Raw genomic sequence first — 21,030 nt, forward strand, 5'->3', positions numbered from 1 at the left:
ACGATTATTTGTTAATCGTTTTGGGACCAATTTGTTACCAGAAGTTTCTGCGCAGCTACAAGCGGTTGAAAGTACCTGGACCACGTCTACGCCCTCGGTAATATCGAGTACGGCCCAATATTACGAACATAGAGAAAATGAGAGTAAGGATAAGACAGAAAAGAAAACGAAAGATCTTAAGACACGGGTGTTGTTACAGCAAGTTATTCGAGGACGAGGCAGAGAGAGAAGTGGTAGAGGGTTTGTCCCGAGGGGGGCGGGAACCGGACGAGGAAGAGGTCCTGTTGTTTTTTAGGAATAAACCAGTGTGCTTACAGTAAGGAGGAAGGGCATTGGCGATTTCAGTGTCCATTGTTGCTGGCTCAGAATGGGGCTATGAGAGGAGGAGGAAGAGGTAGAGGAGGTGAGGATCGCGGTGATATGCGACGAGAGGAGGGGACGCACGGCGGATCAGGAAATAATTATTTCGATAATCCGAGAGGTAGGCAGTATAATAATGAGGCTTGTGCAATGGATTCAACCAAAGGGTATGCCTATTCATAGGACAGCCAAGGACAGAGTGGGGGCTAGGTGTCAGTACCCGTTGATCAGCAAGGTCCTTATGTAAAGGCGCATTTGATGGGGACATCTGAAAAGTTTTTAGTTGATACGCGTGCGATGAATAGTTCTATTTCTCGTTCTCTGGTCCCAGGGGCTGCTCTGTCTAGGCAAAAAACTGTTTTGATGGGATTCTCGGGAATTCCGGTGGTGAGCCCCATTTCCAAACCTATTCCGTACACAATTGGCCCAGTTACGGTAGATTCCCCGTTTCTTTTGACTTCCCATTGTGGTGAAAATGTATTGGGCTTGGATTTGTTGAAGAAATGACATGTAAAAATGTATTGCTCACCTGATGGTGTTTATTTGACTAAAAATCCCCTTGACAAGCATACTTTGCAGTGTTTCACCAAAAATGAACCCCTCCCTCCTGAGTTTGCTGCTATCCCAGGAACGCTGTGGGCCACTGGAGACACAGATGTAGGATTATTAAGGATTCCACCCATTTCTATTACTTTGAAGCAAAATGCTCAGCTTCCACGTATACCACAGTACAAAATTGCTCCGGCGGGCGAGAAAGCTTTGCTCTCCATCATATAAAATTTGATCAAAAAGGGTGTAGTGGAGGAGACAGCTGCTAATGTATGCAACAGCCCCATTTTACCGATCTTAAAAAAGGCCCCTGTTGGAAGTGATCCTGACTATGTTGATACTTATCGTTTTGTGATTGATTTGCGTGAAATTAATAAAATAGTGGTGCCTCAATACCCTGTGGTTTCTGACATCACTACTATTCTCACTATGATTCCCCCCACACAAATATTTCTCTGTGATCGATTTAAAGAATGCTTTCTTTAGCATTCCGATACATCCTGATAGCTGCCATATTTTCAGCTTCTCATTATCTGGTTGCAGCTTCCGGTTTTGTTGCGCTACCCAGGGGTACACCAAGAGTCATAGTATTTATAGTCAAGCTTTGAAGACATTGTTGGATGATCTGGTCCTGCCCCCTGGTAATGTGCTCTTGCAATATGCAGATGATCTGTTAGTGGCCTCTGATACTGAGGAGGGTTGTAAGGAAGCCACGGTACAATTATTGTCTCATTTGGTGGCTAATGGCAATAAAGTATCTCTTTCTAAATTCCAATATTGTTGACGGGAGGTGACCTACCTTGGTCATCTACTGTCGGAAGAGGGAAGAAGACTAACCCCTGAGCGTGTCACTACCATTTTTAATATGTCTGTACCTCGTACTCAGCGTGATGCATTTCTCGGCATAACTTCTTACTGTCGCCAATGTATCCCTAATTTCCCTTCTCACTAAACCTCTCCTGTATTTAACCACTAAAAATGTGCATGAACCTTTACCCTGGACTGATGCTTGCCAAAATGCTTTTGACTCTTTGAAATCTGCGCTTTGCTCTGCCCCTGACTACCGAAAACCTTTTGTGCTTTATGTACACGAGGTGGACGGTTGCTCTCTTTCTGTGTTAACACAAGGATTTGGTGGTGATCACAGACCTTGTGCTTATTTCTCGGCGCTGTTAGATAACGTCGCCAGAGCACTCCTTTGCTGTTTAAGGGCTACTGCTGCAGTCGCAGTGGCTATTCGACAGTCGGAAGGGCTTGTTCTGAACACTGATCTCACAGTGATTGTACCGCATGCTGTGGATGCATTATTGAACAAAACGAAGACCCAGCACCTTACGAGTACGTGCCTTACAGGGTACGAATTGACTTTGTTTGTTCCCACATTACGATTAAACGATGTGCCACTCTGAACCCTGCTACGCTACTTACCCTTCCCTTCGAACGAAAAGAACAATGATGTTCATGATTGTATATTTTGAACGGAGGAAGAAACGAAGGGACGGGTAGACCTGACAGACAATCCTCTATCTGACCCTCAAGGCGAGTTGTATGTCGATGGCTCTTGTTTCAAATTACCAGATGGCACGACGACTGCTGCATATGCGATAGCTACTCTTCACACTGTAGTTGAAGCTTCTTGAGTACCCTATCAATCAGCACAGGCAGCTGAGTTAGTGGCATTGCTTCGGGCTTGTGAGCTAAGTGCAGGATTGAGAGTAAATATTTACACAGACAGCCAGTACGCCTTCGGCGTGGCTCATAGTTTTGGCCGACTTTGGGCCGAAAGAGGTTTTCTCACTTCCCATGGTCAGCGAATAAAGCATGGCGCCTTGATTTTGCGATTGCTGACAGCATTAACGTTACCAGAGATGGTGACTGTAGCTAAATGCAGTGCACACAAGGCAGTGGTTGATGCGACCTCACACTTAATGTTTGGGTCAATCTTGAAGTTTAAATTTTTTTCAATTTTTATTTTACTTTGTGTTCTCCAGGAAGGTAGTTTGTAGCCCACATTACCAGTGTATGTGCGTTTTACTTCTACCTCTGGTATTTGCTTTACATCTAAGCAATAGGTGATTTCATTACAAGAACGGAGGCTACATTATGCAATATCTTTTAATGCAGTCTCCATGCAGCCGCATACATCACAATACAAAGGTTCCAGAAAGGAACATTGAAAGAAAATAAATGGCATGAGCTGACAACAATCTGCCTCTTTTAAATGACGAGGAGAAAATAAGTAAGTTCAGAGATATGATGAACTTCAGAGATTTCGGATTGAAGACTTCTAAGCTTCTAAACAATCCAAATTAAGGTGTGAAGAAGGAAGTAACCAAAAGAGGAGTAAACCAAAGCGACCGTCGGTTATGAAGAAGGGTTACCTGAAAAGAAAGAGAGCAATAAATGTCTCTAGAACAATCAAACCAAATGAAAAAGCAAGATAAATAAGGAAATAAGAGGTATTTCAAAAGCATCACACAGGTATCAATATAAACAAATAAGCATTGTTGAAGAAATCACCAAACACTAGGGAATGGGATGGGTGGGATAATGGCAGCCTGAGGGATAAAAAATGGATTTCCCATGCATAAGGAATATCGGACCTATATTATGTTAGCATGATGCATCTACACATACCCTCTTTTGCTTAAAATATATATATACATCTATATGCGCTTGCAGGGGAAACAAACGTTTATTCGCTCCTTGCGTATTTATTGCTAACAGAGTAGGCCGAGAACCATACAGACGCCATTTTCCGAACCTATGCTCGAACACGGGCTGTGATCACGTGTTAGTCTCCGGCAGTTGTCAAGCCCCAGTTCATCTGAATTACTGGGAGCAGCTGAACGTAGGCTGTCTACTCGACTGTCCTGAGACTCAAGGTCGCATCTGGCTTTGGGTGCGATAAGCGCATTCCTGGAGGCGCTGTGCCTACACTCCTGGGCACCAAGACGAAAGGGAGTCACCCCTCCTGACCTTCCCAGTAATAAATAGTTAAGCTTTGAACTAATCATGTGTGCCATATATGGTCCTTTCCTGGAGCTCGAGGGCCAACTGGTATTTTTCCTGCACTGTGATATGTGTTGAACTGAAAAGTATGTAACCTCATGTTTGAATACGAGCCAACAGTCTTCTCCGCGCACCTGATAGGTGAGGGTTGGAGAGGTCCTCTATAGAGGACTTTGCTTAATGAACGATTGAACTTTCCTCACTGCCAACTGACTGATTATTTGGTAATGGGATTGGGGCTATTGGTAGGTATAGCCCTTTAGGTTATTTTTATAGTACTTCCGTTGGCGACTCTGGTGGGACTCCGTGATTGGGTCGTCCTCCCGTAACCGGGTAGAAAGGACAAAGAAAGGGAGCCGTGGTCGAGCGGGTGGACGGACCGGGAAAATTTTGACTTACTCCGCTCTCGCGATCAGTGTGCCCCAGCTGCTAGTGACCCTTCACCGGAGTCCTACGGGCGTAACCCAGGAACTGACCCCGTTGGTCTTCAGTAGTTGGCAGTGGTGAATGCACAATTTTACCTGTGTGCCCAGGTGAGTGGATTGTTTTTGGTGTCTTTTGGAATGTGCTGTTGAACAGCACTTTTGAAGCAGTTAACTGTGTAGGATTTGGTGGTCGGTGTACCACGGAGAATCTTGGGGGTCTGACAGGGCAGCATTGTGGCTGCACGGGTAGATGTTCCACGGACTTGTTTTGTGAACAATAGAGACGCCGATCGGACGCCTTGGTGTTGCTCGTGTGGTGCGCACCTGGCCGGACTGGTCTCGGAAAGGCCTGTGGTTGTACCTGGGTAGCCTTGGGGACATATCTGAAGCGATGCTAAGGAAGCAGGCTCAGTCAGAATAGTCCCAGGGGTGAACCAGGAAGACTGCAGGATGGTCTGTAGGACAGTTTGTGGTTATACCTTTCCGGCTTTCTTTTGGCAGTCTTTGGACTGCTTGATTTTGGTATCTGTTGGCCTGGAATCTGAATTGATTGATTCTCCATGAACAGGAGTCGACAGGCTCTGTTCTTTGTTTGGAAAGACAGAAAAGAGACATGTCATTTTGAATATCTTTGTATGTACATAGATTATTGTTCTGTGTATGTTTGAATAAGAGTGAGGTTGAATAGGTTGTCAATGTTTGAACATGGCCATGTTTGGAGGTATGTTTTTATGATTGAATGAGAAATACGTGACAATAATCGCTATGCCATGTGTTAGCAAATTGAGTTGTTTTAGATGTTGTTGCAGCCCTAATGATACGTGCTTGGCTGAAAGTCAACCTGCCCCGCCTGAGGGCAGCCCGAGTTATGATATGTATGTAAAGCATGGTATTACACCTCTCTTGTTTAATACATTATGGCACAAATATACTAAGGATAATGTAGAGTTGCAATGGCCCTTAACCGGGGCTTTTGATGAGAAAAAAATTAATTTTCTGCAGGATTGATTGTTTTTTAAATGTAGTCGACAGTCCATGTTTGATTCCTTAAACCTATGGCAGAAGGAAGCAAAGCGTAGACGTATACGGGAGGAGAAACTATGCAGAATGAAGGGAGGTAAACCGATTACGCAGAAAGCCATTGCTTATGATAATGCTCGAACCGAACAGGGAATTGATTGCGCAGATAGGCAATTCAGATTGCAAGTGGATAAGACCTATATGGCTAGGACTGAAGCGGAGGATGAAATAGAGGATTTATTGGATACTCGCCCACATCTCCCTTATGCTCCACAACGTATATATTCTGTTGTTCCCCCAACTCCAGTACAGGTCCCTTCAGCTGCTGCCTCTGTTGTTTCCTCTTCCCCCATCTCTGCAGGAACGTCCTCTGTTTTATCTCCCTCTGTGTCTGAGACGGCTACTTTATGGTCTGTTACATTGCCATCTTCTGTTATGTCTACAGCTGTTTTGTCTCCCCCTACCCTTGCGTGGGCTTCCCATTCCGCGAGCACAACCCCATCCTTAGCTGTTTCAACTCCATCTCGTGCTCCGGGGGATTTCGACACACGAAAGTTGTTTACTCGTTCAACTGTAGGACTAACTGAGAAACAGATGATTGAAAATCAGTCCTCCCAGTGGATGCGACAGCCTATTTATACTTTAACGGATATATGGAACACGCTTCGAGACTTTGAGCCTGTTATGCAGTAACATGTCCTAAAACACATGGCCACATGGTAAATATCACTTACAACAAAACTTTTACAACGCACTACCATTACAACGCGGTCATTACAACGCAAACTATTATAACGCATTGCGCTGGGGGGCGCTCTAGGATAGGGAATAGGTTAATTTACTATCCAATAACCTTCCCTAGTGTCCACGGGGACTGGAGTTGGAATAGTAAATTAAACTATTCACTATCCAACACCCAAAAGCGCTATGCGTTGTAATGGTATGCAATGTAAAAACAGCGTTGTAAAGGCAGGCGTTGTAATAGCCTGCGTTGTGACATCATACATCCGGCCACATGTCTTCTTTATGGGAACAGTGTTTTGCAGGAGGGATGGCACCCCAAGTGAAGTATGATATTTGGGACAGGGCTCATTAGTCTGAACTTAGACCAGAGGAAGTGTACAAAAATGTTGAGGTTTTATTAAGTTATCGAGGTCGGATGCACCAAAAATGTTCCTCATGGGACTCTCAGCACCCTATGTGAGAGGTCCATCCTATCTTTCATCCTGAAATACCGGAATTAAAGAATGATCAGGATGAGGTGACAAGACCTCATGTAGAGGCACGAGTGCAGGAACTATGGGTTTACACCCCCTGGAAGAGGAGTGAAGTCCTCTCGCTAAAATCACAACTACTTGACCCCCATAAGAATCCCACGGCTTATTATAAAGAACTCACAGAAGCGGCTTCCTCAGCTGTTATGACCCTAGATGACATAGAGCTATTCTTTGCGTTGTTAGTCCCTGTTGAGCTATGGCGTCAGGTGCATGATCAGGACCATGTTCAGGAGTTAGGCGGAACATGGGAACAGATAAAAGATTGGGATAAGGAACGTAAGCCTGGTGATAAACCAAAACCCGAACTATTGGCGTTACCTGGCCGTATTATTACTTACGTGCATTCCTTAATTCTGCCTCGTAAGGTGGATTGGGATAAACTGATAGCATGCAATCAGAAGAAAGACGAAAGTGTCTCTGATTTCTTCACTAGATTTGAAGGCGTATTCATCAATTTTAGTGGACAGGATTTATCATTGGAAGGTGGTATACGATTATTTGTTAATCGTTTTGGGACCAATTTGTTACCAGAAGTTTCTGCGCAGCTACAAGCGGTTGAAAGTACCTGGACCACGTCTACGCCCTCGGTAATATCGAGTACGGCCCAATATTACGAACATAGAGAAAATGAGAGTAAGGATAAGACAGAAAAGAAAACGAAAGATCTTAAGACACGGGTGTTGTTACAGCAAGTTATTCGAGGACGAGGCAGAGAGAGAAGTGGTAGAGGGTTTGTCCCGAGGGGGGCGGGAACCGGACGAGGAAGAGGTCCTGTTGTTTTTTAGGAATAAACCAGTGTGCTTACAGTAAGGAGGAAGGGCATTGGCGATTTCAGTGTCCATTGTTGCTGGCTCAGAATGGGGCTATGAGAGGAGGAGGAAGAGGTAGAGGAGGTGAGGATCGCGGTGATATGCGACGAGAGGAGGGGACGCACGGCGGATCAGGAAATAATTATTTCGATAATCCGAGAGGTAGGCAGTATAATAATGAGGCTTGTGCAATGGATTCAACCAAAGGGTATGCCTATTCATAGGACAGCCAAGGACAGAGTGGGGGCCAGGTGTCAGTACCCGTTGATCAGCAAGGTCCTTATGTAAAGGCGCATTTGATGGGGACATCTGAAAAGTTTTTAGTTGATACGCGTGCGATGAATAGTTCTATTTCTCGTTCTCTGGTCCCAGGGGCTGCTCTGTCCAGGCAAAAAACTGTTTTGATGGGATTCTCGGGAATTCCGGTGGTGAGCCCCATTTCCAAACCTATTCCGTACACAATTGGCCCAGTTACGGTAGATTCCCCGTTTCTTTTGACTTCCCATTGTGGTGAAAATGTATTGGGCTTGGATTTGTTGAAGAAATGACATGTAAAAATGTATTGCTCACCTGATGGTGTTTATTTGACTAAAAATCCCCTTGACAAGCATACTTTGCAGTGTTTCACCAAAAATGAACCCCTCCCTCCTGAGTTTGCTGCTATCCCAGGAACGCTGTGGGCCACTGGAGACACAGATGTAGGATTATTAAGGATTCCACCCATTTCTATTACTTTGAAGCAAAATGCTCAGCTTCCACGTATACCACAGTACAAAATTGCTCCGGCGGGTGAGAAAGCTTTGCTCTCCATCATATAAAATTTGATCAAAAAGGGTGTAGTGGAGGAGACAGCTGCTAATGTATGCAACAGCCCCATTTTACCGATCTTAAAAAAGGCCCCTGTTGGAAGTGATCCTGACTATGTTGATACTTATCGTTTTGTGATTGATTTGCGTGAAATTAATAAAATAGTGGTGCCTCAATACCCTGTGGTTTCTGACATCACTACTATTCTCACTATGATTCCCCCCACACAAATATTTCTCTGTGATCGATTTAAAGAATGCTTTCTTTAGCATTCCGATACATCCTGATAGCTGCCATATTTTCAGCTTCTCATTATCTGGTTGCAGCTTCCGGTTTTGTTGCGCTACCCAGGGGTACACCAAGAGTCATAGTATTTATAGTCAAGCTTTGAAGACATTGTTGGATGATCTGGTCCTGCCCCCTGGTAATGTGCTCTTGCAATATGCAGATGATCTGTTAGTGGCCTCTGATACTGAGGAGGGTTGTAAGGAAGCCACTGTACAATTATTGTCTCATTTGGTGGCTAATGGCAATAAAGTATCTCTTTCTAAATTCCAATATTGTTGACGGGAGGTGACCTACCTTGGTCATCTACTGTCGGAAGAGGGAAGAAGACTAACCCCTGAGCGTGTCACTACCATTTTTAATATGTCTGTACCTCGTACTCAGCGTGATGCATTTCTCGGCATAACTTCTTACTGTCGCCAATGTATCCCTAATTTTTCCCTTCTCACTAAACCTCTCCTGTATTTAACCACTAAAAATGTGCATGAACCTTTACCCTGGACTGATGCTTGCCAAAATGCTTTTGACTCTTTGAAATCTGCGCTTTGCTCTGCACCCGTTCTCGGTGCCCCTGACTACCGAAAACCTTTTGTGCTTTATGTACACGAGGTGGACGGTTGCTCTCTTTCTGTGTTAACACAAGGATTTGGTGGTGATCACAGACCTTGTGCTTATTTCTCAGCGCTGTTGGATAACGTCGCCAGAGCACTCCTTTGCTGTTTAAGGGCTACTGCTGCAGTCGCAGTGGCTATTCGACAGTCGGAAGGGCTTGTTCTGAACACTGATCTCACAGTGATTGTACCGCATGCTGTGGATGCATTATTGAACAAAACGAAGACCCAGCACCTTACGAGTACGCGCCTTACAGGGTACGAATTGACTTTGTTTGTTCCCACATTACGATTAAACCGATGTGCCACTCTGAACCCTGCTACGCTACTTACCCTTCCCTTCGAACGAAAAGAACAATGATGTTCATGATTGTATATTTTGAACGGAGGAAGAAACGAAGGGACGGATAGACCTGACAGACAATCCTCTATCTGACCCTCAAGGCGAGTTGTATGTCGATGGCTCTTGTTTCAAATTACCAGATGGCACGACGACTGCTGCATATGCGATAGCTACTCTTCACACTGTAGTTGAAGCTTCTTGAGTACCCTATCAATCAGCACAGGCAGCTGAGTTAGTGGCATTGCTTCGGGCTTGTGAGCTAAGTGCAGGATTGAGAGTAAATATTTACACAGACAGCCAGTACGCCTTCGGCGTGGCTCATAGTATTGGCCGACTTTGGGCCGAAAGAGGTTTTCTCACTTCCCATGGTCAGCGAATACAGCATGGCGCCTTGATTTTGCGATTGCTGACAGCATTAACGTTACCAGAGATGGTGACTGTAGCTAAATGCAGTGCACACAAGGCAGTGGTTGATGTGATGGGTGAAGGTAATGCCTTTGCTGATCAAGTAGCTAAGGAAACTGTAAAATCCAAATTGACCTCAATGTTTTTAACTAGCTCTGCTAGGTGGGTGGCTGCAACAGAGATGTTTAATAACACCATGGAGAGTGTCCGAGAAATACAGAAAGTAGCTACCCCTATTGAGCTGGCTCACTGGAAAGAGAAAGTGGGGAAATTAGATGCAGACGATTGTTGGATTGATTTGACAGAAAAACAGCGGTGGTTGTTGCCTAATGCATTAGTGAATGCGGTGGTGACAATGGCACATGGTTCAGCTCATATTGGGACAAAGCGTATTTGTGCATTATTAGATCCTGTATGGTACAATCTCAATATTCCAAGAATCGTTGCTCATTTGATGCAATATTGCATGGCTTGCCTACAACATAATCCTGGGGGCAGGGAGCCTGTTCTGAGTGGAAACTTTGCACCACCATCTTTGCCTTTTGAGGTGTTCCAAATGGATTATATCCAGCTGGAACGTGTAAATAATTTAAAGTATGTCCTGGTCGTGGTGTGCGCTTTCAGTAAATGGGTGGAAGCCTACCCGACCAAAGAAAATACTGCTCTGGCAACTGCAAAGGCGTTGGTAAAGGAACACTTCCCACGCTATGGATTGCCTCGGGTGATCTGGAGTGACAACGGGGGACATTTTAATGCAGAATTCATCAGTCACATTTGTAATGACTACAGATCAAACAGAAATTCCATGTGGCTCGACACCCCCAGTCCGCTGGGTTGGTCGAGAAGTATAATGGGATACTGAAGCTCAAATTAGCAAAAATTCAAGATAGTACCAGGTTGAAGTGGCCAGATGCTCTACCCTTTGCATTAATGTCAATACGGGTTATCCCACATTCACATTCTGGCTTATCTCCATATGAGGTCATTTTTGGGCGCCCTGCCAATGTTTGGGGCAACCCTAGACCCAGAACATTTCGTGATATAAGGTATCCTATGTTGACAGACTATCTGTATGCTTTGACTCAAGATCTCCATTCCATTCATCAACAGGTCTCAGCAGTTTTACAGCCCATGCCGGAGGGTCCCGGACATCGCTTGGAGCCAGGACAGTGGGTTCTGGTCCATAATTATCTGCGAAAATCCAGCTTGGATCCTCGTTGGTCTGACCCGTTTCAAGTCTTGTTGGCCACGTGGACGGCGGTGAAGGTGAATGGCAAGCGACACTGGATCCATGTGTCACATCTGAAAAAACTACCCCTCCCGCTTTCCTATGATCAGCGAATCCAGGAAGGAGTTCTGACACAGGAAAGTGAGCGAGTTCCTCATTTTGTCCCTTTTTCCTGACGCCCAGGTAATCGGAGAAGGGCAAGGAGAAAGTGTTTGTGGCTCAGAAGGGGCTCTGTTATCAGCACAAGTGATTGCCCCAGATTCTGTTGCTCCTACAGTCGAACGAGAGGCTCGCAGAACCCCTGTTGCACCGGATTCATCATCCTTTGTTAGTCAGTCAAGATACTTTATTTCGATAATTCAATATCATAAAAAGACGGTGATGCATACTATTCAATCAAATACACTGTAAAAACAATTTCAATTCATGTCTTTAAAAATATCCCACAAAATTTCATAAAATTGTTAAAAGGATCATTTTACAATAAATGTAGCTGCCATATTACGTTACTCACTTAAAAGAACAATATATACAATACAGTAAATCCAACTTTATAAAAATACAATCATTTACAATTTATCATTCTCTTGTTCCTAACCCTAACAGCACCCACCAAATAACTGGCAACATGAAAAATGACCCTAGGGCTGTTTAGTAATTGTAAATATAGGAGAGCGGGCTTAACTTGAAAAAACCCTGCCTCCTTAAGGATTGGAACAAGAAACTTAGTCCTTACTGCCGTGTAGTGACCACAAAACATCAAAAAATGCAATGTGTCCTGCGTCGAAACATTATCGCAAGAACACAGTGGTGCTTGTTCAGGACTACTCCATTCAGAAAAGTGACCTAAATTAAAATGGATCATGTTTAGACGAAAACGTGTTAAAAGAAACCTGTGGTAAGAACGATTAACTAAAACAAGGTAAAGTTCAGGTCCTGGAGGATTAGCAACAATAATGTTGGCCCTTACAGTGGGTTTTCCAAGCTCAATTTCCTCTCTGTTTAAGGACAGTATCTGTAACATACCTCCCTTTGTTAATGCTATGTCCTCACGAGTTATTTTATCTGGTGAGAAAAAGAGCTCCGGTCTCCCTACTTTGTGAAACCAATGTTTAACATAAGATAACCACTTAATTTTATTTACATTGTCGAGTAAGAGGTAATCTTTAAGGATGACATGATTCAGGGAGAGTTCATCATTCAGCCAGGTCTTCTGCCAGGATATTAAGGGGGCCACTCTTATCATATCTGTAATGAAACCAGCCCCTAGCTCTGAATGAATCGTGTATGATGGGGTAGACTGTGACACTGATAAAATCGATCTCATACATTTATTTTCAGTGACTTGTAGACAGTCTATAGCACTATACCCCCATAATGAGCAGCCATATGTGGCTACCTTCAAACATTTTGCTTTATAAATGTTCAACAGGGCCATTATGGGCCTAGCCCCCAGTTTTCTGCTAAAGCCCATAATTGCTGAGGAGGTTCTAGCAAAAGCCGCATTTCTGTTTTTAATCTGCGGTCCCCAATTCCCCTTCTCCTCGAAGGTAATCCCCAGGTACGGGAATGTAGGGACTCTAGTAAGTTCCTCCTCACAACAGAAAAACGTTTTCAGGTTTTTCTTTCTTGAACCCCTTCCCATAATTATGATTTGAGATTTCTTTACATTTATTTTGAGGTCCAGGGAAGTCATAAAAAGGTCAAAAGCGTCCAACAAACGTTGAAGCCCCACTCCGGTCCGTGCTAGAAGGACCGCATCGTCCGCATACAGGAGAACCGGTATACCAAGTTCCCCTATATGCGGTATGTCAAGCGTGGCCTCCCTAAGCACGGGTTCATGGGCGTTTATATAGACTGTAAACAGAAGGGGTGCCATAATACAACCCTGCCTGACCCCCCTTTCTGATTTAAAGTGGCTAGAACAACGCCCCTCTGCGTTCACCCTAACATAAGCCAAGAGACCAGAATGTAGGTCCGCTAAAAAGTTTACCAGGGCAGGATCAAGACCTAAATCAATTAAGATCTGCCAGAGTTTCGTGCGATTTACAGTGTCGAAGGCCGAGGACAGGTCCATAAACCCAAGGTAAAGTGACCCATCCTTAGCCTTGGTATATTTATCCACCAGCAGTTGTAAATTAAGGCACTGATCCAAAGTACCTCTTTTGGATCTGAATCCATATTGCACATTTGACAATATCCCTTTGTCGTCAAGCCACTCCTGTAATTTGTGCAAAATGACCGGCCCCAGAATTTTAACAGATGAGTCTATTAAGGAAATTGGTCGGTAACAGGCTGGGTCTACCCTATTGCCCTTTTTAAAGACTGGGACGATAATGAATTCTTTCCAGGATGCTGGGATATTATTATGATTTAGTGCATTAAAAACCTTGCATAGGATCTTCAACCACAATTTTGGGGCATATTTGAAAATATCGGCAGGGACCCCATCAGGACCAGGTGCCTTGTTTACCAAAGTCTGGTCTATCGCCCTTTCCACTTCTTGCACATCAAAGGTAACACAGGAACCCTCCTTACTATTGGTGGTGTCATTTATTGGTTCCTGATAGGCAGTGTTAGAGTATATATTCCCAAAATGTTTGATCCATGCATCATCAGGAATATTAGACTCAAGGGGGCGATTCTCATCGTTTGAGAAAAGTGCTATTTTTAATGTCTCTGGTTCAAGTAGCTTTAACCAGGCCTTTTCTTTTAGCTCGCTCTTCCTAGTTTGCATAGTATTTTTATAACATACTCTTAACTTAGCTATTAAGGGACGGTCTTTTGGACTAGTCTTCAGGGCCCTAAGTAAATCAGCATAAGCCCTTGAGCACGAGTGATCGAACCATCTCTTTACATGATGTTTGGGGGGCCCCTTTGCCCCAGTTAAACTTTGGTTGATCTGTTTGCAAATGTTATCAAACACCACAACCACTTGAGTACTTAGTGCCCCTGTGTCTAGGCAGATAGCTACGTCATCCTCCGCCCTAGCCAAAACGTCCTGTACAATAGTATCAGGATTAATATTCGACCACTTCAACCTGCGACCTTGGTCTATAGGAATCACATTTTGGCCTCCCCTATGTAACACTGATTTCATGGTTAAAAAGTCCCTGGACAATACCTCTACTAAGACTGGGTTGTGATCACTAAAAACTGAAACCACTGTCTTATACCTTACCACTTTACCTAATATATAACCAGTCATAAAGATAAAATCAATAAATGTAAATGTAAATGTACATGTATTTATATAGCGCAAATCACCGACCCGGTATCTAAGCGCTTGCTTAGGGAACCCATCCTGGTATTCCCCTGGTATTCCACAAGGTGAAAGCCAGGCATCCCGCCGCGAGGGGCCGTAGTGGAGATTAAGCAAGCTATTGCCCAGAGTCGCAGAGTGTGACCCCGTGAGTTGAGTGGGCACCGGAGCGAGAATTATCGAGTCCGTGGAATTTTTGAGCCCGAGACCCGCCGAGGCGGGGAATCGAACCCTGGTCCACGGCCGATCTCCGCTTCCGGGTCTGCCGCCTCTAACCACTTAGCCACGATTCTCCAATAATTGTACCATCACCAGGTCCTTTAAAAGAAGGGACCTTATTTTCACCCTCACCGCATCCAGATTCATACAGATTCCACACCGCCAAGAAATCCTCAAGTGCCTCCCCTCTTTTTGAATGTTCAAAATGCGTGACTGTAGAACAGGGCGGACCCTCTTCTACTGAGTTGGCACAGGACTGATTGCAGAGGTGAATATTAAAGTCACCTAAGAGAATTATCTCAAAACAATTTACTTTGGTTCTGTAAACTGACAAAACATTATCAAAGTAATCCAGATTATATCTGGAACTTTCATTTGGATTTGCATTTTAAAAATTAAAAAACAAAATGTTTGATGAATCGGGGGAATTCAATTCAACAATTAAACAATTTTGACAACCTGAGTCAAGCTGGGTTAACACTCCTTTTAGATCAAGTTTGAACAAGCTTAATAAACCTCCCTTTGATCTGCCAGCCACACTACCTGTGGCCGGAATAAAAAAATGTCTATATCCATCTAAGGAAAAGCTGTTCGATGTGTCCCAGGTCTCCTGAAATGCCAAAATGTCAAAAGATTTCAAAAGATCAATCCATATTTCGTTTTCACCTTTGCCCCTAATCCCGGCAATGTTCCAGGTCATAATTCTGCAAGACTGTGAATTAATCCTTGAGTTGTTTACCAGTCAGTCATTTTCCTCCAGAGATGCTAAAGGCGCAAATCGATTACACAGTGGGAGAATTTGTTCAGCTTGAAAATTTGGCCTAAACAAACTATAACAGTAAGAATCCGATGGCAAGGAGTTTTGGTAACCAGGATGGAAGGGGATATTAATGGATTTTGTTGGACAACATGGGGTTTATATTCTCTGATCAAGAAGTTCCTGGCCATGCTCGATACAACCTGCGGCCCAGAAAACAATGCGATACGCCAGGTGAATATGGTAGGAGGTAGGAGGAGAGAGCCTTGAACATTTGTTTGCTCTGTTCAGAAAGAAAGACTGAATTTCTTGGTTAAAGAGGCCCAGGTTGTGTTATCTTCAAGGGTTGTGTGAGAACATAACTCCAACGTGAGAAGCTTGCTTTGATATTATTTGTGATGAACGATAGGAGCCTGCCTGTGAGGCTCTAAACAGACACAGGAAAGAAGCACCATCTGGCAGGTTGGACGGCATCGCTCGAGTTTATTTTTGGACTTTTAGTTAGTATGTATCCCTTTGCTCGTTTCTTTCCTGAAGAGGAACGTCCTTTTGTACCGCAGTATTTACCTGCATATATGCCTGTCTTTTCTAGTTGGACTCAACTAGTTAAAATTGCATTTATAGTTATTATAGCAATATTACTAATCACATTGATGGGAGTATTCATCTATTTAGAATTTTGCCACCCTATGCATACTGTTTTAGGAACAACTGCTCCACCTCCGGAACATGTGTTTCATACTTTAGCCCCACATAAGAAAAGGCATTGTCAGACTTATGTGAAAAATGTATTTGTTGAAATGCTTCATCAAACACACAGTGCTACCAATACTACGAATTGTTGGGTTTGTGGTCTTTTACCATCTGTTATGCACAAGCACGACTTATTCATATCCCTACCCTTGTCTTATTTGGGGAGTTGTGAGGCTTGGTTTAAATTGCTTTCAATGATGTATATGCATTATACTGTAGACACTCAAAGGTTTTCGGAAAAGGATTATGAAATGATTTTAGCATATATTGAGGTTCATCAAGGATTCGATCCCAAGGGGAATAATGGAGAGGGAACCTTAGATCCGAATGCATGTATGAATATGTATACAACACGTGAAAATGCTACTTGGTTGAAAAATGAGATTTTGGATTTTGTTTAGTTTAATTTCACCCAGTATTTTTGACATTTTCAAGACTGTAATGTTACTGAGGATAGGGCTATTCCCGTGCCTATACTAAATAGTACTTCTGTGTTCTGTATTCAGGGAGTAGGGTACATAACAGTAGGAGAAAGCCAATGTAATTACACTTATCAGTTACGTATTTTTAGCAGCCCTCCATTGTTAACCCCTCCTAATGTATATTTTGTTTGTGGAGAAAATGCCTATACTTGGCTTCCACGAGGTTGGGCTGGACATTGCTACCTGTCCTTCCTGTACCCTCCAGTCTATATTGCCCCTTCTAATTATCACAAGGATCACCACTTAGATAAACAAAGTGTGTTTATGAGGAGGAATAAAAGAGAGATAGATACTACCGATATAGATCAGACAGATACTCCACTGCAGCATTTCACCGACATTATAAAAGGAGTGTTTCCCATTTGTGGGCCTATAATGACCAGCAAGGAAGATCGGAGTTTGTCCAGAGTAGTTTAAGGGGTAATACCACTACTGCAGGTATATTGACTAATATAACCGTAGCGCTACAAGTGACCAGACTCATTTTACTTCACAATCGTATGGTTTTAGACATTATCTTGGCAGATCGAGGAGGAGCATGCCGTCTGATAGGCAGTTCTTTCTGCGTTTATATTCCTGACTCCGCCCCCTCCTTTCATTTGGCTATCCAGAAGCTACATAGTTTGGCTTCCAAAATACATGTAGAGACTGGTACATGGTCTCTCTCTGGTTGGTTCTGGGGTCTGTTGTCTTCTTGAGGATGGAAAATTCTGATAGTGCTAGCATGTATAGCCGGTATCATATTCACGTGCTGCCTTTGTGTACAATGTGGACCTGCATGTTGCTCTTATTGCGCAGCCAAACTCACCTCCTCCGTGGCTGGAGCATCCCCAGCAGCAGTAAAGGCTCAGTTAGTTCAGCAGGAGCTCAAAGATTTAATGATGATTGATGAGGGAATATTTGAAGATGGAGCTGTTTTAGTTAGCTACAACATGCTAAAACGGCCGTTCTGAGGGATGAAAAATGGTTTCCCCATGCATAAGGAGACCCCCCAGGATATAGCGGCACGGATTAGCAAACTTAGTGGCACAAAAATGGAAATTTAGCGACACAAATATGGAAATTTAGCGGCAATTTTGCGGCATTTTATTTGGCCATTTTTCCTAAAACAAACACAGATATCTTAGTTTTTTTGGTTATTTAACAACATGAAGCTAGGTTTATTTACAATGTAGACTCTTTGTTTCCCTCGAAAAGCAAAAGACTGCCCGTCAACAGCCCAGGGCAGCAAAACAGCATTACAGGCGTCCCGCGTTGCGTGCGGCAAGGCGGTGCTTTATATCGCGGTGTCAGCGCCTCCCCAATGCAGCAGCTGTGCCCAATTCAGTGGTGGTGCACCCTGGGACCACAAGTCCCATCAGGGCTTAAAAGGTTTCTGTAGTATTCTGGGTTTAGTGTTTATGTTACTGCACTTCTCTGCATCTAGCTACTCAGCCAGTGTGAGTGTTCCAGGTTAGAATGTGAGTGTGATTGACATGGATGGAATGCTTGTGTGACTGGTGAACTCTGCGTTACAACAACATTGAGGAGTTCGTCATGAGGAGCCTGTCTCTGATCCACTATTCCGCTCGTGGAAAATCGGTGAGTAAAACCTCTTCCAAACAACAGACCACGTTGTCATGGTAAAGATGGCGGCACGCTCATCACGTAGCTCCGGGTGGCTCACGATGCGGTACACGCTGCAGTGCTGACGTGTCAATGACAAAGAACATGACGCGTCCTCTTAACTGAACCCTCCTGCAAGGTTCGATTGCGTCACCATAACGAGCTGTCAGAGGAGATGGAAGGAGCTCCTCACCAACTGAAAAACCGGCTCCAAGTAAGTAGTTAGACACCTCACGTTACTCGATGTTTAAAGTGTCACACAGCAAAATTAAGTATGCTTTCCTTCTGTTGAGCAGCAGAAAGTACAGACACTGAAAGGGGCAGACAAATTTTTACACAAGATATAGCTTTTACTTGATGCGGCAGAGGTGTTGGCACAAAGTTCAAATTGCTGCTTATTACTTGATGCGGCAAAGGTGCTGGCACAAAGTTCAAATCTCTGCCACAGTCAGCGGATGGTCTGTTGTTTGGAAGAGGTTTTACTCACCGATTTTCCACGAGCGGAATAGTGAATCAGAGACAGGCTCCTCATGACACACTCCTCAATTTTGTTGTAACGCAGAGTTCACCAGTCACACAAGCATTCCATCCATGTCAATCACACTCACATTCTAACCTGGAACACTCACACTGGCTGAGTAGCTAGATGCAGAGAAGTGCAGTAACATAAACACTAAACCCAGAATACTACAGTTTCCAGGTCCGTGCTTGAATTATCAACTAGTCCAGATTTTCACTTTGCATGTTGGGATTTTTAGCTCTGTAGTTATAATAGGGTAAACAAACTACAAGTTCCAAAACCCAAAGAAAAAGCTTGGTATGTATGACTCACTCACCTATGGGCTTGTAAACTAGAGAGCTCTGCTCACACCACTGGAAGATAACGTTTTGGTTAAACATCAACGTTTGCACACATTCTCTCAAATGTTACTCTTCTGGGCCTTTTAAACATGAGATAGCTGTAAAGTAAAAGGTCATACTTGTGGTGACGGTAGGAGCAATTAATCTAGGGGCTCCAACAAGGTGAATATCATGGTAAATACTAATATGTCTATTCATTTTACAGACTTGAACGAGATATGTATGGCAAGAGATATAAGAGAAGAACCAAGAGGTCACTGCCAGAGGTCCTAAGTGAAGAGTCAGAGCAGATGTAGGCTAAGACAGAATGGTCACGTGTGTTTAGCCTCTTGAATGCAGTGGATGACCTCAATCAAGACAGTGTGATGTTCTCGAATGAAACGAAACCCACACAATAATGGTTTGAATGCTGCAGTTAAGACACTTTGGAAGAAGAGTAGCCCGGCAAAACAATGAGTTTTAGAAATGTTTCAAGCCACAGAAAAGAACAGTCTTCATGCACACAAGCTCACACACGCACACCTATGAAAGAATATATATATTTTTTATAATAAAAATGCAAAATTCACATAGATGTGAAGGCAAGGTTTTTGACAAGCTCGTCTGACTGCTGAGGGCAGACAAAGTCAGCTAGCATCAATTAAAATAGCCTTCTCAGTGTCTTCTTGATGGAGAGGAAAAATCCCAGGGAACTGATGGACCAGATCCTAGTTTCAAAAGGATTCTCCACTAGACTCTTTCAGAGCTTGATTAATAAGTAAACTCCGATTTGGTAGTAAAATGATGTACCACACTGCAGTCCTTTGGTACAGATCTATTGGCAACATGATACCGTATATTCAGTCAATGAAAACATCAATTGGCACACCTTGCATAAAAAAAGGTTTGGACCTTTGTTGTTTCAGTTCATATGTTTCTAACCCAACTAATGTTTGCATTTATTTATACAGCATCGTACACATCACAGCATTAACCCCTTGGAAAGTTCTGGCAAGTCTTTCTGCAGGTATGTTACCGCTTGCGTTCTCCTTTCTGCGTTCTTTTTTTTTTCCTTTTCCTTACGCTCTTGCTTAACCAGTTTATCCTTCTCTCTCTGTTGCTTGTCCTGCTCCTTCTTCTTCTGGGATTCCTCTCGAAGGGATTCTTTATCCAACCTCCTTGCACAGGGAACGTCTTCCACATTTGTATTTTTAAAGAGAGATTTTTCCAAAGGGATGGCCACAGTGGCAGCTGCTCCTTTCTCTTCATCCGCTTCATCCTCTTCATCAGTTATGTTGGCGTACTGTGCCAAGACAGCAGCCTTCCTCTGTTTCTCTTCCTCTGAAATTTCCTTCGGTTTCACTACAATCTGGGCCTGCTTCTCCATCATGCTTGCAATCGCTTTGATCTCATCTTCTTTCTTATCCTGAGATTGTGATGATTTTTCAGTTTCAAACCATTTTGTGAAAATTTCTTGACAAACATCGTCTAAGGAAACTTCCTCCAAGAAGGCACCCAGAACGCTCTGCAATGCATCCAGCCATCCAGCCTGTCCTCGTCGCTCTCCTCTTCCCGCAGCAGGCCCTGAATATAGGCCGTGTACACAGCGCTATCTATCTCCAGCGCGTCTAGCCTCCATCCCAGCCACACCTGGAAGCCAGACAACTCCATTCCACACTGGGACAGTGCTCTGACTGCCGGCCAGCCTCGCCGCCTTTGCAGTGGATGACCTGTTGACAGCCACTGCTCAGACCCCCCAGGATATAGCGGCATGCATTATCTTTAGTGAAAATGCTGCGATTTCTACAAAAGTGCCGATTTCGCGGGCACTTTGTAATAATCGCGGCATTTTTACAAAAGTGCCGATTTCGCGGCAAATCGCGAAATCCTGGAGAGTCTGATAAGGAGTATCGGACCTAAATTATGTTAGCATGATGCATTTACACGTACCCTCTTTTGCTTAAAATATATATATACATCT

At 43.7% G+C, this 21,030-nt stretch overlaps 1 pseudogene; it reads right to left on the reverse strand.

Annotated features, from left to right (window-relative positions):
- Positions 1-19,896: 19,896 nt before the first annotated feature.
- Positions 19,897-20,822, reverse strand: LOC144824247 (coiled-coil domain-containing protein 43 pseudogene; annotated as a pseudogene).
- Positions 20,823-21,030: the final 208 nt, after the last annotated feature.

The sequence above is a fragment of the Lissotriton helveticus genome, chromosome 3_1 (assembly GCF_964261635.1).
Source record: "Lissotriton helveticus chromosome 3_1, aLisHel1.1, whole genome shotgun sequence".
Lineage (NCBI taxonomy): Eukaryota > Metazoa > Chordata > Amphibia > Caudata > Salamandridae > Lissotriton > Lissotriton helveticus.